At 43.3% G+C, this 18,299-nt stretch overlaps 1 protein-coding gene across 3 annotated transcripts in view; it reads left to right on the top strand.

Annotated features, from left to right (window-relative positions):
• Positions 1–322: 322 nt before the first annotated feature.
• Positions 323–18,299, top strand: part of TJP2 (tight junction protein 2) — a 112,546-nt gene continuing 94,569 nt past the window's right edge. Inside the window, exon 1 of one of the 3 annotated variants that reach the window (XM_081066259.1) lies at positions 323–901. The gene's annotated coding sequence lies outside the window, so the exon portion shown is untranslated. Of the gene's footprint in view, positions 902–1,252; positions 1,288–18,299 lie in introns of those variants that run through there. The other 2 variants (XM_081066261.1, XM_081066262.1) reach the window with 2 other exon arrangements.

The raw sequence follows: 18,299 nt of genomic DNA on the forward strand, positions 1-18,299 counted from the left end.
CCCTCACCTATTGTCCCAGCGGGAGGAACCGGTATTTCCGGATTGGGGCCTCAGACCCTGTGATCCCGGCTAAGGGTGAGGTGGTGGGGGAGGGGAACGGAAGCCGATCTCAAAACTTTCCACCAAAATCCTTAACCTGCTTCCCATCCCTGCCCCCAAAACAAAGACCCCAACACCACCAAACACACAATGGCCCACAACCCTCCCACCTGTGGTGTTTTGAAGAGTGGTGGAGCCACCCCCTTACTAGCGCACACCCCGGGAGAGGATTAGAAAGCCCACCCGAGGCAAGAATAAAGGAAGCAGCACAGCCCATTCCGCTGGCCCTGGGCGGGAAAAAGCTCAGCGCGGTTTTGCAGGGAAGGGAAGAGGCAGGTCGGTGGGCGCGCAGGCTGGAGCGACCAGGCGGTTCCCGCGGCCGCAGCCGCTACCCCACCACTGGGGGGACCCGCTCCGTCCTTCCCGACACCCCAAAGTTGCAATAAACTGCGTCTCCTTGCCGGGGCTCGCGCCCCTGGCACCCTCGGGTCTCGTGGAAGCAGGTGACAGCCGCTGTGCACCCCCGTCCCCTCCGGGACGCCTCTTTCTGGCTCGCCGCTGTGCCCAACTCCCCTGCCCCCACCTTGGATTTTTTTTTTTTCTTTCTCCCAAACCTCCAAACAGGAAATAGCTTGAGTCACAATAATACACAGGAGCGGCCGCGGAGGCCACTCACGCCCGCCCACTCCCGGGGCAGCCTCCCGCACTGCGGCTCGGACCCGGCGCCGCCACAGACGCGCGCGGGGAGCGCAGGCGACCGCGGCCCCGCAGCCAGCGCCGCGTCGGAGCGCGTCCAGGCGTCGCCAGAGCGGCCTTCACCCTGCGCCCGAGTCCGCCGACCGCGGCCGCCACCCACCCCCAGGCGAGTAGTGCACCCACCGCCCTGTCCCTCCCCGGCCCGGAGCGCGGGCGGGAGCACGGCCGCCCCAGGGGGAGACCTCCCGCTGGCCCCGACTGTGGCGAGGGATGGATTCGCCGGGTGTGCGGCTGGCACCCGGGGTCCGCTGTGCGGACGGAGGTGAGGGGCAGCGCGAGTCAATGCGAGCTGATGCCTCCGCTCCGGACCTCCGCGGGGTCTTACTTTATTGGGTATTGATTCCCCCCCCCCCTTTTTGTGGGATGCTTAGCAGATTGTTGCTTCCCCGCCTCCCTCTCGCCCCCCGGGGGGGTGTGTAACAGCGCTTCATAGGGTTTCTCTTGGGGAATCCTCTGGAAGCGTGTTCGAGCACGCACCTGGGACAACTACAGGTACTGGAGAATCACTTTCTTTTTCCTACCTGGCCTTGCTCCATCGCCCCCAAGGGATGGGAACTGGTCCACTTCCTGTTGAGCTTCTCTTTAACCAGATTTAAAGGGCCTCTGAGTTTCTGTTGGCACAGCCCTTGTTTGCAGTACTATCTGGAGGGGGCCGGAGCTGGTGCCGTGGGTCCACGCGGGTCCAGGGTGAGCGGAGCTGCCAGCGGCGTTTCAGTTGCGGGCCTTGAACACTCTCCGCACACCTGGGAGCTTGACTGTCGCCCTGGAGGGCTGGCGGGCCCGCAGAGCCAGGATCTGTGCACTCCTGTGCGGCACAGCCTTGGAGAACCTTTTTTTTTTTTTTTTTTTTGCACTTTCTGTCCCACTTGTAAGGGGGAGGAGGCGAACTTGTCAACATGCTGGGCGTTGTCAGTTCTCTAGGGCTCCATTGCAAGGTTCTTCTATAGGGAACCCAGTCAAAACGGAGTTGCGAATCTTTATGTTGGATAAAGGCCACTGAATTCCAGGCATTCTTCGAGCTTGAGAAGGGTAGTTTCCAGATTGTTTTGAAGTCTGCTTGAGGGCTTTCTGCGAAACTGCCCGTGTCAATCACGCTTACACATTGTCTGTAGCTGCTGCTTACTCCCCGAGGTGGGTGGGTACTCTCTGGAGCCCCTTTCTATCCAAGTTTCTCAACGCACTTTTACAGATGGTGGTTAGGAGGTGAATTAAGTCCTTACCCACCAATTCGCTTGAAGGATAAGATCAACCCTCTGTGTTGGCCGGTGAGGGCACCTGGTTCTAGATGGTCAGGCTGATAGGGTGACATTCTGTTTACTTTCAAGTGCCCTGGGGACTTGGTGCTTCACATGAGTCCCAGGGTCCAGCCGTGGACCTGTTAAAAATATAGGATCTTAGGCCTTACATTGACCTGCTGAATCAAGATCCCCAGAGGATCGTTTGCACGGTTATGTTTGCGAAGCACCAGCGCAGGTTTTGTGTCTTGTATAATGAAGTGATACACATTTCCACCCAGTCCTACATTGAAACCTTTTTGCCAGACCAGGACAAACACATTACAGCTGCGGGTGAAAGCCCTTCCGCCCCAGGGTGGCAGGCAGATTCCCTAGCAAGATTTGGACAGGTAGCATACCAGCTTGTGAGTTTTTTGTTTCTCAAAACTTTTATCTTTTACTGTTATGATAAAACATACACAACATAAAATTGACCTTTTTAACCATTTTCAAGTATACCGTTCAGTGGCATTAAGTACATTCACCATGTTGTACAATCATCACTATTCATTTCCAGAACATGTTCATCCATCCAAACAGAAACTGTACCCATTAAACAATACTCCATTACCCCCTATCCCCAGCCCCTGAGCTTCTGGAGATGGTTAATGATATTTTTTGTAGAGTACAGAAAAGTTTGATTAGGAATATAAAATATAAGTAAAATCATGTTCCCAAAATATGAACAAACATTTGGAAATTCCTTGGTCATGACGTGGTGAACAAGGCACTATAGTTCCAGGTTCTTAGAGTGCATGTGCTTTCTTTTAATAGAGACAACATTAACCCACGAGAGTTTGTTTTTTGCTTTGGTGGAAAAGAATGGAGCTACCCAGGGCTCAAATTGCACTAATTAACTAAGCGTAGATGCCTGGTAAAATCTCTCTGTGCGTCTTTTAACTGGTTTTATTTTAGATGCCCTGTTTATATTGAGTTTAGTGTGGTGTGTTTTTTTTTTAATTTTTATACTGACTCACATTCATTTTTGAAAGAAGTTGAAATAAACCTTAAGAAAAAAAGTTGTTGCTTGGTATATATATGTATATGGAAGAGGTCATAGAAAGAAGATTTGAAACCATTTTTGTAAAATACCCAAGATTATTTTGTTTCTGCTTTGATGTTAAATGAATCTAATGGTCCAACAACATTATTTCCAGTTGAAAAAAATGCTAGTATAATTCAGGGAAACCTTGTAATAATGAAAAGTCATCTGTTTGCATCTACTTAAAATTGTCCAACTTGTGGTTTGAGGGCATGCTTTTTGATGAGAGCATGTAAATTTCCGAACTAATAAAAGTGGTTTCATTCTTGATCTAAGAAACTCATTGTTAAAGATCAAGGCTGTGGTTCAGAATACGTAAGTGACCAGGGATATCGGGAAGATTTAACACATCACCAAATAACAGCAGATTCTTCAAATTCTTCCCAGATTCTTTTTCTCATTCTAAGATCCCTTGACTTCTCTTGTATTATGACTTTCTCCTCAGAATGAGGCTATCAGCTTGTAGGAAGGAATTTACAGCTTCCTTCGATTGAAAAGTCCCTTTGAAATGATGAATGAAAATCATTCAAATGGGCAAGATTTGGCAGAAAATGTCTCCCATTTCAGTAGATTGTTGCCTTCACAGGATTACAGATTGTTATTTCCTTTGAATTCTAGTATGGTAAAAGAGAAAAGGTTATCCCTTCCTCCACTATGTTCTCTTCTGAAATTGCAGTATAGTTCAGTGTTTTATTGGGTGAACAAATTCTATTTTGTAGTCCACACATGAGAAAAAAATTCCTTAGAAAGTGTCTAGTGAATGGTTTGTTCAGTGATTCAGTGATGCCTGGAGTATCACTTGGGGAGTTTAGTAAAATCTGAAACTCTCCCAACTACTCCAGATCGGAGTGAGAATCTGCATTGGAATCTGTAGGTTTAATCACACCTTGGGTGATTCTGATGTATAATTAGGTTTGGCAGTTGGTACGATAAACATACACATGCATGCAAACTAAGATAATGGAAAATTAATCTGAAGGTACAAGAGAGTACAATTTTATTTTATTTTTTTGTTTAAAGATTTTATTGGGGAAGGGGAAAAGGACTGTATTGGGGAACAGTGTGTACTTCCAGGACTTTTTTCCAAGTCAAGTTGTTGTCCTTTCAGTCTCAGTTGTGGAGGGCGCAGCTCAGCTCCAGGTCCAGTTGCCGTTGCTAGTTGCAGGGGGCACAGCCCACCATCCCTTGTGGGAGTCGAACCGGCAACCTTGTGGTTGAGAGCCCACTGGCCCATGCGGGAATCGAACTGGCAGCCTTCAGAGTTAGGAGCATGGAGCTCTAACCGCCTGCGCCACCAGGCCAGCCCCAAGAGAGTACAATTTTATATTAAACATGATATAAAATTAATGATGAATTATTCTTTAAAATTAGGTAGTCGTTGTTTCAGGCTTGGCAAATCTCATCAACACCATTTGATGTTCATCATCATTCTTAAGATCTGAGGTTAATAATTCTGAATGACGAGAAAAACCCATAGGAGAGGTCAAGGTATTGGGCTATTTCATTTAGTGTCAACGAACACTTGTTTAGTGCCTATTGTCAATCAAGTATTTTCAGATATAGTCTCATTAAATCTTTACAATGACCTTGAGCAAGGAATTTCTTTTTTTCTTCAGTTTTACCGATGAGGAAACTGAAGCCAACCTGGGTTTTCCTACTCTAGACCATGGTTCTGTCCATGGTAGTTCCATGGTAGAATAATAAATCTCTGTCTGCTAACTCCCCTTCACCTTCAGAATCTATGGATTCATTAATATCTTTTGGAACGGTCAGGTACTACGTGCAGTAGGCCCTGAGGCAAATAAGAAGATGAGCCAAAATAAATAAATTCCAAAAGAGCAAAGGGTTCTTTCCATGGTACCACAAGACCTCTGATGAGTGGTCAGTTAAGATTATTCTTGGCTTGAATGTAGCATTAGTGTCGCTGGGCCAGCTCCCAGAAAAATCAAGTCATGGGTATTCTCCTTGTTGAGATTGATCAGCCGTGCCATCTATGCTTATTGGCCTGACAGTATCTACATGGTACCCTACATGGCCCAGGATTTAGGTGTGGAAGAACTGACATCTACCCTGACCAGCTGACTGAGCAGAAGTAAACCTCAAAATTTACAGCTTTTGATTGAAAAGGGTGAATGAAGACCATTCAAATGGGCAAGCTGCCACATCCCAGAATATCAAATTAGGGGAATAATTATCTCCCCCTAAGATTATAGTCAGGACTCAAAAGTGCTTGTAAATTGTCAAATGGTAATGAAAAATTACCTCATACCTTCTTTGGAGATAAATTTACATGCAAAGGTGACAGAAAAAATCTCACATTTGAGGTACCTAACACATTTTATTGAACTGAGTCTGTAATTCTAGCTTTAGGCCATTTAAAAAAAAAACACACACACAATTGTATTGAGGTGTAATTCACATTCCATACAATTTATTTAAAGTGTACAATTCATTGGTTTTGAATATACGTACAGAGCTGTGCAACCATTACGACAATCAGTTTTAGGATATGTTTTTTATTACCCACATCTCCATGAACCTCTTCCACTCCTTAGCTGGCAACTCCCAATCTCCTATCTCCCCCACCCTAAGCAACCACTAATCCACTTTCTGTGTATAGATTTGCCTATTCTGGACATTTCATATAAATGAAATTATATAATTCCATCTGGTCTTGTATGTCTGGCTTCTTTCACTTAGCATGTTTTCAAGGTTTGTATTGTAGCAGGTATCAGTGCTTTATTCTTTTTATTGTCAAATAATACTCTATTGTATGTATACACCACATTTTATTCATTCATCTGTTGATGGACATTTGGGTTGTTTCTGTTTTTTGGCTATTATGAATAATGCTGCTATGAACAATTATGGACAGGTTATGTGGACATGTGTTTTCATTTCTTTTGGGGTATATACGTACAAGTAGAAAACGTATGATAACTCTGTATTTAACATTTTCAGGAAGTGCCAGACTGTTTTCCACAGTGGCTTCACCAGTTTACAATCTCATCAGCAATGCATGAGGGTTCCAATTTCTCTACATTTTCATCTGCACTTTCTGTATGCCTGTTTTTATTTTAGCCATCCTAGTTGGTGTGAAGTGGTTTTGATTCACATTTGTTTGATGGCTAATGATGGAGAAGCACCTATGTGTGCTTATTTATAAGGCCATTCTTTCTTGATTTTTTAAAAATTCTTTTCCAAGGGACAACTAGGTAAGGAAGAAGCCAATTTTGAGTAGATTCCCTAGTTTCAATGGTATAGAAGAAAACTGAAAATGTAAATTGAATCCATTGCCCTTTTGAAACGTATTTTAGTTTTGAAATGTATTTCATCGTTTTATTTGCTTTAGGGCCTAGTGTATGTAGCACCTGATATTTCACAGGATTTGAGTGAAGAAGTAAAGAGTATACAGCTTTTTGGAGGTGAAGGGGAGTCAGTAGCAGGGACATGTTATTCTACATGGCGATTTAATGCCCACTAAAAAATCATGCACCTCTCAAATGTTAACAGAATAAAAAATGCGTTGGTACAATGGTAGATATTTTAAACATTTAAAAATATTGTTTGACATCACCTTGGTTAATATCTGTCCACTCTACTTACTAAAATATACATAATAATATAAAAATCAATTTAAAAATAATAATAAACTTTATTTTATTGGGGTACTTTTTATTTTATTTTCATGTGCTTCCAAAAGGAGGTAGACTGACGAACATTTTTGTATGAGTTAATATACTTTCGTTCTTTCTTTCCCAAGCTGCATGGTAGTGTTTTTTTCTCCTCTCTATAGTCATGCAGAGAATTAACTTTATGCTCTGCAATTACAAATCAGTCATGAATTTTTTTAAAACAACTTGCATTTTAGAGGCCAGGATACTGAACTTGGGTTGTGCTGTTTTGATGGTATATTGCTGGTAAATGTCGGTAGCATTAAGAGAAATAGGGAAATCTGCAGGATTTAGAAAAAGAAAATTATTTCCGTTGGAGAATTGTGTGAGACAGCCACGGGATAGGCATGTGGAAGTGTGTGGTACAGTGATTCTCAAATGTTAGCCCAAATCAGAGTCACCTGGATAGCTTGTTAAAACACATCGCTGGGCCCTGTCCTGAGTTCTTAAGAGTTTTTTTCTATTCAAGTAGGTCTGGGTTTGGGCCCTGAGGATCTGCCCCTCAGAATCTCTGATATGTACCTGGATGACACTGATGCTGCCGGGCTGCGGACCACACTCTGGTCATCAGTGGTGTGGAGGTCTTTGGGAGTGTAGGACAGAGCAAGGGTGAGGGCAGGGCTAAGGCTCGAGGCTGGCCTGGGCATCCTGTGCACACAGGAGCTTGGTGGAGCCCGGGAAGTGGGTATCATGGGGGTGGAGGGGCACAGACAAGTGCTGAGGACTGAAATGTAGGGATGTGATGGGGAGCAGTGGCTGGAAGAATAGCCTCTGAGTTAGGGAAGGAATGGGCAGGGGGGGTATGAGGACATCAGAGCCAATGAGGGCCCCACCAACTGAGGAAACGGGAGTGAGGATGTGTCTGGGATGTTGGTTGCAGAGAAGGGACTGGGATGTCACCTGGATGGTGGCTGCGGTGACTGTGCAGGTCTTGCCTTTCCACCACTTTCAGGAAGTCCAGCATCACCCGGTAGGTGGATGTGCTGCTTGGGTCCACAGGGTCAAGTGGGGACTTCCCTTTGTAAGATAGGCCGGAGGCCTCAGTCCAGGGGTCATAACTGACCGCGCTCCCTCCTCTTGCCTGTCACTAATCATCAACCTGAATGAAGGTGAGCTTTGTAAACCAGAAGCAAGAGTCCTTTGTGCAAGGAGCAGCCCTCGAATTTTAGTTTTTTTCTTGTCTGTCTTTTGCCTGCTCAGCTTAATAGCTTTAATATCTGTGCTACCATGTGTCTAGTCTCCTTAGCATAACTTGGTGTATAAGCCAATTGATTCTGAGAGCAGGTGCCGACAATCCATGTTATGAAGGTCAGGTTTGCTGCAGAAAAGACATCCAAGGATGGTGGCCCACGGATGGTGGGTCCTTTGAAACTGAGTTATGCTCCACCCTTCCTTCTGGTTTTACAAAATCGAGACAAATATCTCCTAATTTTATCATATATTTTATCTTAAGGGAATCCTTGTGTCTGAGGATGTAAGGCATTTCTCTCGGTTTTGGGATAAAGGTCAAAACCTGCCCCCAGGGTGTTCTGTGTTATCATTGGAGGCACCTGGGAGCAGAGGGAAAGGGTTTAATCAGATTGTAAACTACCTGCCCCACACTGCCCGGGTCTTGCTGGTGTGGTCAGGAGCTGTGGAACAGCTGCCTACTTTAGACTCACCTGCGTCCCCAATCCCACGCAGCCAGTCGCACACTTTTCTATGCCTGCCTGGCCCCTGCAGGCCCGGCGTGTGTGATCCCTCTGGTTGGTGGACAGGACTGGACAGGGAGTGTTTCACACTCCTGCTTCTGTGGAGACAGGGTGTTGGGAGCCCGACCAGCACGTGGTTCCTCTGATTCGGTGGAAGGACGCACAGGACTTATAGCATGGACTTACCACTCTGATCAGTAGAGTGGAAGGATACAAAGCAAAGTCAGCCAAGGGAAAAGATGCACAGAGCGAAGTCCCAGGAAACCAGGAGCAAGCTTCCAGCGTCCTCTCCCAGTGGAATCCCAGAGGACGTGCCCAATTCCAGCAGCAAGGAGTTGTGGCGTTACTACATGAAATGTTGTCAACCAGGGAAATTCGTTAAGGACTCGGTGCCCAGGTTTGTGCTCGGGACTTGCTATGTTGGCATTCTCTGCATAGCACGTACCCAAAAGTTCAGACTCCCCAAAGGGAAGCAGCTGGTTACCATAAACTACAGTGTTTGTGCAAACAGTTTAGGGACAGTGAGCCACGCTTCTCAGTCCTGGGAATGGTGGGAACCTTCCCAAAATTCAAGGTTCCAGATGCCAGCCAAGGGCAATCTTGTCAGCAGACCTTTCAAAGGATGTTAGCTCTTGTGCACAGATGGGGATGAGGGTGGAAAGGGAGGATGGTGGCAGACACCCCTGCACTTGGGGAAGAGGATTGTTCATGCAGCTTCCGAGGCTGGTGCTGCAGGAACTTTCTTCCCTCTGACCAAAGTGGGAGGGGGCCAAAAGGAACTTGGGTTTTGCACTCAGATCTTGGTTTCAGGATGATAAGTGGGATGCCTTTACTACAGGGACAGAGAAGAAGGGCTAGAGTACACCTTGGCTGAGTTCAAAGCCCTCTTCGTGCATGCATTCATTCCTTCTTAACATGCACTGTGGATGCCTGTACTCTGTCAGGCGCTGGGGGACAGTGGTGAGCATAGCAAAGCCTCTGCCCTCATGATTCCCACTACTACCGGGAGACACACAAGACAAGAGGCAAGTACATTTCATTTTGATAGGGACATACGAAGGGCCCCAGGGCACCTACCCAGGCTTATGGGTGTCAGAAGGCATGAATTTTGTAACCTGGGTAGGAATCACACCTCCACTACTTATTACCTCTGTGGCGCCGGGCAAGTACCTTAATCACTTGGTGCCTGAGTTTATTCATCTGAAAACTGGAGACTTTACACCCACTTCTTAAGGCTGTTGTGAGATGTAAATAAGGCAATGCGTGTAGAGTGCTTATCTCAGTGGCTGGCACAGTGGCCATGTTTACTAACTAGTGGTTTGGTGACATCCAGGCAAGGAAAAGGGTGTGTTAGCCAGAGGGAACAACATCTGCCCTACCCTTGTTCTGTGCAAAGCCGAATGTCAGAAGGCATCCCTGCCTCCCTCCAGCCCTGGCCTCAGAGGTGCACTGTGGGCTGTGTTTCTGCCAGCTCATTCTGCCTACTGGTCCAAGAACACCGCCTTTTTTTTTTTTTTTTTTTTTTTTTTTTGCTTTTTTTGGCTCTTTGCGATACTTTTCTCTCTGCCTGGGATACCTCAGATTCTCTGTCAGCCAAAGGAATGCCTACTTATATTATTAAGATTTAACTCAAGCACCTTTTCTGTGAAGGCTTTCCCACGCTAAGATCCTCAGAATCATCCACTCTCCCTTTGTCGTGTTCCTGTTCCACGATTACTCACGGTTACACATCTCTATTTCAGCATGCTGGGTTGTGTTACTTGTCGCTCCGTTAGAGTGGGTGATTCTTGAGGGCAGGAATGGTTTGGTATTTGAAGGTCCCATGTCAATCACAGGGTTTCATAGGGAGCGGCTCAGTGGTTGTCCGGGAAGTGAATGAATGAATGAGCGTTAGGCTGCACTAGAAAATGCAACAGGAAATGGATACAGTATCAGCAAAATAGGTTTCTGCCTTCAGAACAGGGCTTTACAGTCTAGAGGAGACAGATGGTAACCAGGCAAACACAAATATGCAATTAGAGACTGAGAAGTGACTCAAGGAAAACAGAGTTGGGTCCAGCAGCAGGTGCAAGGGGAGCTGGACCTGGAAGAAGTGGGAGGTCCACATTTTCGATGCCCTGGGCAGGGTGTTGTTGTCTTCTGGAGGCCGGAGGGACTGGTCAGGCAGGGAGCCACACCAGGAATCCCTCAGATGGGGCTCGGTAGGTGGATAAAGGTTACCAGCACCTCAGCTGTCAAAGGGCAGTACCACAAGGAGATCTAAATGGATGCTTGGTGGTCCACTTGAAAGCATGGTAAACTGGGGTGAGAAACAGGATTGATTGCGGAAGTGGCACCTGTACACGGAAAGACCTGTCTGAGCTGGATCTAGGACCTTAGTCTGCTCAGGCTCCATAACGAGACATCATAGACCGTGTGGCTTAAACAACAGACACTTATTTCTCATATTCTGGAGGCTGGCCCTGGCCTGGTCAGGTTCTCGGTAAGGATCCTCGACCTGGCTTGCACAAGGCCTCCTGCTCACGTGGCTTTTCGTAGGTACATGCACATGGAGAGAGAACGAGGTTTCTGTCTTCCTCTTTTTATAAGGGCATGTATTCCATCCTGAGGGTCCTGCTCTCTTGACCTAATCTAAGCCCAATTACCTCCCAAAGGTCCCACTCCAAATACCATCACACCGGGGCTTAGGGCTTGGATGTAAATTTGGGGAAGATCACATTATTCAGTCCATAATAACCTGGTCAGTAAATATTTGCTTAGTAAATAATAATCATAACTAGCACTTTGGATGGCCTAGGCCCTACGTGTTTTGCATATATTCATTGAATCTGATTCTCACACAACCTTAAGTGCTATTATCATCCCCTGCTGTTTAGATGAGGAAACAGGCGCTGGAGAGATTAAAAGACTTGCCTAGGTCACACAGCTACGTAAATTTGAAGCCGGGATTCAAAGGCAATCTGCTTCTAGAGTGTAGCGTGTTAATCATTACACCCTGCTGCTTCTTAATTCGAAAGTAAACCCTAATATTACTGGGTCTCTGTTTTATGTTAGTTCCTGAGCAAGAGACACTAGAGATACAAAGATGAATATGACTTTGTACCAACCATTTAGGCCATCAGAGAATGTTGAGGGAGACAGACCCATAAAAACATTATTTTTTGAAGTCAACAAAATTTAGTGAGACTAACAAGAAGCTTTCTTTACCTTTCTCTTTGAACTGAGGTACATTGATTCTGGCAGAGGGAAGTGTTTTGCTATTTCGAGTATGTTTAGTGGCTGAACTCACAAAAAATATATTGTTTAAGGAATAGTGGGCTGACTCATCAAATTAAAATTTACTGTTTTTGTTATAATAGTTTATTATATACTAGTTTATAATATACTAGTTTATAATATATGAAAATAACTTAATGATGGTAACAGGTCAAAATACACAATACTACCAAGGGAGTTCAACCAGAGAGCTTTCTGGAAGGATTGAAGCCACAACTAGTTAGCAAGGGAAAGAAAATAACACACACTTAACTTACATGACGTATATTATATGCTGGCCATTACATGTGCTAATTACTTTACATGTAATAACTGATTTAGTTTTTAAAACAACCCTCTGAGGTCAGTGCTATTACTAACCCCACTTTCCAGATGAAGAAACCCAAGCAGAGATTAAGTGACTTGTCCAGGGTCACACAGCTAATTAGTGGTGGAATTTCAATCCTGGGTAGTGTGGTGCCTCAGTTAATACTGGGGAGTGAGTGGGAGGGGGGTGTCAGCAAGTGGAACTTGGGATTATGAGAACTGCTGTCTCCAGCTGCTGACAGCAGAGGGTTATATCTCAACACTTCACACCAGGTAGTCCCTACCAAGTTCCCAAGATTCTGTCCCTTTCCCATAGTTGCAGGGCAGAGGTGACTGATATGTCTCCAACCCCACGAATGGCCGGCCAAGCCCTTCTTAACTTAAAGCAGCTTCTCTCAATGTACTGAGTTCTGTGCAATGCCTCATTGCTCACCTGCTCTCAGGTGCAGAGTAGAAACGTAACAAGAACACAGTTTCTACCAACAGTAATAGGGAGTGGATGTCTTTCACATAATGAGTTGACGGGTTGTTTTTTATTTCTTAGGAGTGATCATACTTAAAGAATCTATGAATTATTATGCAAGTTATTTGGGAGGGTCAGTCAATTAAGTGATTTTAAGTTTGGCTTTTAATTATTCAGTAGCAGAGATTAACAATTGGGGAAATTGTAAGAGAGAACCTCCCCAGTGGGTGGGTACCACCTGAGCTGGGCCCCAAGACCCTATGTTTCCCTCTTTTAAAGGGTTTTCAGTCCTCACTCTAGTCCTGAGGTCCCTGTATCTTTCAGCCAGCCTGTTTTTTTTTCCAGTCTCTGTTTTTCCCATAAAACCACTCAGGCTTGGGCTTCTCTGGTTCTTTCACGGGGTGTTGAAGGAAGTTGTAGCTGCAGGACAGGGGCAGAGGTTTGTAAATGCACCTTGTTCTTGCCTGCAGAGAAATGAGGATTGAGGAAGGATTCTTGAAGAGGTTCTGGGAATGGAAAAAGAAGGACAAATGGGAGAGGTGGAAGGAAGGGAGGGAGAGAGGAGATGATACCCATTGAATGCATGTACATCATCTCATTTATTATTAAAACCACTCTTGTGTTATTGTATTATTCCAGTTGTACAGATGATGAAATAGGTTCGAAGGGTCAAGTACCTTGTTCAAGGTCACAAGGTGTTAAACAGCACAGGTGGGATCCAAATCAAGCCTCCCCACTGAACCGCAGCTCTCGTCCCCTGTGTCACGGTTGGTATGACTGGGCACCACAGAAGCAGCTGAGCAGGGCTACAAGGTTATGCCCAGAGAACCAGGAGTAAGATGCAAGAAACAGGAAAAGGTGCGAGGTGGCTGCTGTTGGGGGCTGAGCAGTGGGTCATTTCAGAATCTATTGAGTTGGGTGGGAGGACAGGATTGGAATGACAGATTTGGTGGCATCCAGTTGAAGGTAATAGTATAAAGCCAGTAGTGAGTGCTGTGAGGATGGCTGTGAAGAGGGGGCTAGTTGGGGCGCAGGGGCTGAATCCAGGAACCACAATGAATTCTGTTGAATTCTTTCGTGACTCGTTTACATCATGTAGCCTGTTTCTTTACAGACTTCTCGTGGCTCACCTGAGTGGCAAATATGTAAACACATATTACATATGAAGATTTTAAGGGGGGAATGAAATGACTTGCATAAAGTCATCTGATTCGCTAGTAGTAGAGCTTTAAAAAAATGAAAAATAGCTGTTTCCCTGACTCTTCTACTTTCAGTAAAGCTTTTTCCAGCTCCTTGAAAAGCAGACCACACCCGGTAAAACAGCCTGTTTGTGGCATTAGTTCATTTCCATTTTTATCCTTCTAAAAGTGTACAGGAACAGTTAAACGAGCCAGTGAAAAAGGATGCCGACTGTTTTCCTCTGTAGAAATAATCAGTTCAAAGGAAATGTCAGTCTGGTCTGTGAATTTTTATGTTCAATTTTAATCACTCAGAAACAGATCTTGAAGCATCTCGACTTAAAAGATATTTTTGGATCCTGTATATTAGGCATTTTTTAAATAGATAAGTGACTTTTAATCAGATAGTTTCAGTTGTAAAGACTTTCTAGAACTCGAAGGAAATTAATCAAATAAATGCATATTTCTAAAGAATTTCTAGAATTATAAAGAAATGCCATATAATTACATATCCGGATGGGGTATGCTGACTAGATTTTTTTCTTTATTATTGTCCTTATGTACTATTCTGAGGGAGTTCACACAAAGATGACAATTTAAAAAAAAATGAATAAATAAATAAATTAGGAAACTGAACGATCTCATTTATGGAAAAAAAAAATTCTTCCCAATTATTTTCTAAGGCAGACTTCTTTTCCTAATGAAAGACCCAATTTTAATTTTGTATGAGATCAGCATAGATAAGAATCACTTTGTAAGAGTGTGTATTAAATGCATCAAAAATTCCTATGAAAAATAGAACATTAAAACATGCCATTTATAAAGTAATGTGTCACTTTCATTGTAGTAAAACAGCTTCCAACGGGTAGCGAGTTTAACTGGATTTTTTTTTTCTTAGCTCAGGCTTCATTTCTTATTTGAGAGGGTTGTATAGTAATTTTTATCACGCGTCATTAGGAATACAATTTGTTAGAACAAAGACTGTTGTGTAAGAATAATCACATCTTCCTGTATGATTAAATGAGGGTTGTATTGGAGCCTTTTTCAGCAGTGGCAGCTGTAACCAACCAAATTCATCCTATAAAAGAATTCCTGTGACTAACTGGTACTAATTGTTTGCAGAGCAACCAGTGGGAGTAATGTTCATGAATACTATGGAAATGAAATATTCCAAGTCCAAATGGTTCATCCCTTGTTTTCACCGCTCTGTTGTGGTCAGATTATTGGTATAATCAGGCCAAGTGAAGTGGGAGCTCTTAGTCTTTTGTTGTTGTTGGATGATAATTTAGCATTAATCTGTTCAAGCCTTTCATTTTATAAATAGGGAAATGGAAGATTAGGGAGCAGTTGAAGGGCTATTTAAGTTGCTGACCTTTAACCTTTTTTGCTCATACACTCCTATTTTTAAGCATACCCTATAATACATATGAGTATATTCACTTATAAATGATAATACCTTAATGTAATTTAAAATTAGTTCTCAAAGTAAATATGAATATTGAAAAATATAAATACGCAAACTAAATTTTTAATGGATGAGAGAAAAAAAAGAAATAGTTTAATAGTTTCTTTCCACACCCTAAAGATTATTGCTGTGTGTACCCCACTTTGGAGACCACTGTTTTAGGTCATTCAGGGGAAAAGAAAAGAAAAACCTGCGATCTGTAGGAGGTTCAAGATTTGGGGTGTTGGAGAAAGGTCTGGGACACATTCACTGTGGATATCTAGGTTAATCAGAATTACTGTGTAATGACTTTCTCTTCGATTTTAGTTCCTTTGTATGAGTTTAGACAAGTAGCAGCACAACTCTTACACATAGTACCATATTTCCTGAAAATAAGACCTAGCCGGATAATCAGCTCTAGTGCATCTTTTGGAGCAAGAAATTAATATAAGACCCGGTATAATATATAATATAATATAATACCAGGTCATATAATGTAATAATATAATATAATATAACATAACATAACATAACATAATATAATATAATATAATACAGGGTCTTATATTAAGTTTTGCTCTAAAAGACGCATTAGAGCTGATTGTCCTGCGAGGTCTTATTTTCGGGGAAACATGGTAAATAGAAAAAAATAGCTTGAAGAAGTTGATCAAGGAGGTATATAAATCAGAACTCCTTCAGAGTGACAGAAACTCAATGAAAACTAAATTTCACAAAAAGGTCAGTTATTAACTTTAATAAAAGTATACGTGGTATCTCTTGGGATGACGGTGGCCTTTAGGCGCAGCTGGATCCAGAAGCTCAAATGATGCTATCACATTGCTGTTGGTACTGTTTGTCTCAATTACTAGTGATGAGCCCTCTCTCCACATGGTGGGGAACATGACTGCCAATAGCCCTAACTGCCCATCAGCCCTGCTTAGCAACTCCAATGAGACTTGCTCTGAACGTCATAGTTTCATCCCAGGGAAGACTGGTCGGCCCAGCCTAGGTCATGTGTGTGATGATCCACCAGTTGGGCCACTGTGATGGATGATCCACCATGACCCCCTGAAAAGAGGACAAGAAAGGCCCTGAAAGCTGAGGAGAGACACTGACAAAAACGGAGGAGGGGGTAGATTCTGAACATCTTCAAGCAATGTATTTTCATTATGGCAGAGCTCACCCATGTTGGGTTCTTGAGCTATTTAAAACGATATTAAAACAACATGAATCCCAAACAGAATTGGTTCTCAGCTAATTAATCTTTGCTATTGACTCAAGCAAGAGCTCAGAGCATTTAGAAATGCATTGCTATGAAATGGCAACGGGACCGCCTTCATTTGTCAAACGGCAGCCTTTTAGAGAGAGATTTTTGTAGAAGGAGGAAATCTGCTTCTGATTTTAGTACATCCAGAGGCATGCAGGCTTTTCGGACCAATTATTACCAGACCTTGAGATAAATCACCTTCTGCACCATTAGTACTTGAAGGATTATCTCCGCCTCAAAGATTTACGTGCGGATTAATTGGGGAGTGTGTACCTCAGATTGCTGTGTTTAGAACCACGGTTGTCCTGCAAATCATTTATATTAGTCCTTTATTCAAAATTCTTTAGCCTTATATAATAGTGACGTTGCAGGGAAATCTGAACAAGCCTTTTCTTTATTTATTTGTGGTTTGGCCTCAGCCTGGCCCCCACCCTTACCCCCCACCTAGAGTTTAATAGCTTTGGCTAGGGATACAAAGAGCATCTAAAAACACAGCGGCTTCCAGCTTCCAGTATTGCAGATTACTTCAGTTGCTTCATCTGAACAGTGACCGAAATTTGCATGACCTTGTACTAAGAGAGAGACAAGATGAGGTACAAGAAATACATAGCTGTTCTGGAAGCAGCAGTTGGTATCACCCCTCTTAACAAAAGAGAACTTCTACCTGAGAGCAGAAGACACGTGAACCTTTGGCAGCATCCCGGGTAAGCAGAGGAGCCCACAAGATGCTTGGTGGGTGTTTGGGAGCCTAGAAGGATTAAAGGGTCATCTCTGTCGTAAGGGTAATAAATGTTGAGTTCTTCATTGAGAACTTGGCGGATATAGCCTTTTCATACCAATTTAAAAATTCAGTAATGAAATAATTGGTAAGAACACTCTAAGAAAATTCCTGGCCTAATGGACAAAAAGATGACGTCTAAGCCAATTTTTACATCTAGATGTCTTTAATTTTGAGAATTTTTTATATAGCCTAGCTATGTAGCAATTCTTAAAGATGAAGGAAATGTGCCTTTTTTTTTTTTTTTCTACAATGCAAGTATTTTTCTGACTAACGTGTATGTGCGGACTATGTTTCAGGTAAATACTTTTCTTGAAGCAGCAGTTTTAATTTTATGTCTTTTTCTAAAGCCCCACTCACCCAGTTGAAGGAGGGTTTGAATGTTCTTTCATGAATGGTTAGCGGCTTCAATCTCGACTTTTTTCTCTGAAGTCCCCCTCTTGTGTCTTTTACACATTGAGGAGAAGTTTAATTTAAGGTACTTGTGTGGTAGACAGTATTTTTAGGAACTGAATTTAATTTTTAAACTGAATGAGCCACACATTGGCACTCATCCAAGGATCAACTCAAGACATCTAAGTAGCTCATATTTCTTCTTAAAAAGTAGAAAGTCACTTTCTACTTATATGATTTTATTTTTTAAAATCATATAAACACTTTGCATTCATTATGGAAGATTTAGAAAATACAAAAAAATAAGGGGGGAAAAATCACCCATAGTTCCATCTCCCTAAGAGAATTGCTGTAATTATTTAGCTCAGTGGTTCTCAATGGGGGCAGAGGGCCAGTTGGAGGGACTTGTCCCCCCAGGGGACAGCTGGCAGTGTCTGGGCACATTTTTGTTACAAGGGACAGTGAGGGGGGACCACTACAGGGAGATAGAAGCCAGAGATGCTGCCCACCATCTTCCAATGTGCAGGCCAGTCCCCGACAGCAAAGAATTGTCCAGCCCAAAATGTCAATAGTGCTGCTATAGAGATGTGATTTAGGGAGATTTTCTTCCCATCTAAAAGGTAGTTTTTATTAGAAATAAATGAGATATTCTGGAAATTTTAGAGATGCTTTAGAATGGGATCCTGAGACAGCATTATTATTATTACTATTATTATTA

The sequence above is a fragment of the Rhinolophus hipposideros genome, assembly GCF_964194185.1.
Source record: "Rhinolophus hipposideros genome assembly, chromosome: 11".
In the NCBI taxonomy this organism is placed as follows: Eukaryota; Metazoa; Chordata; class Mammalia; order Chiroptera; family Rhinolophidae; genus Rhinolophus; species Rhinolophus hipposideros.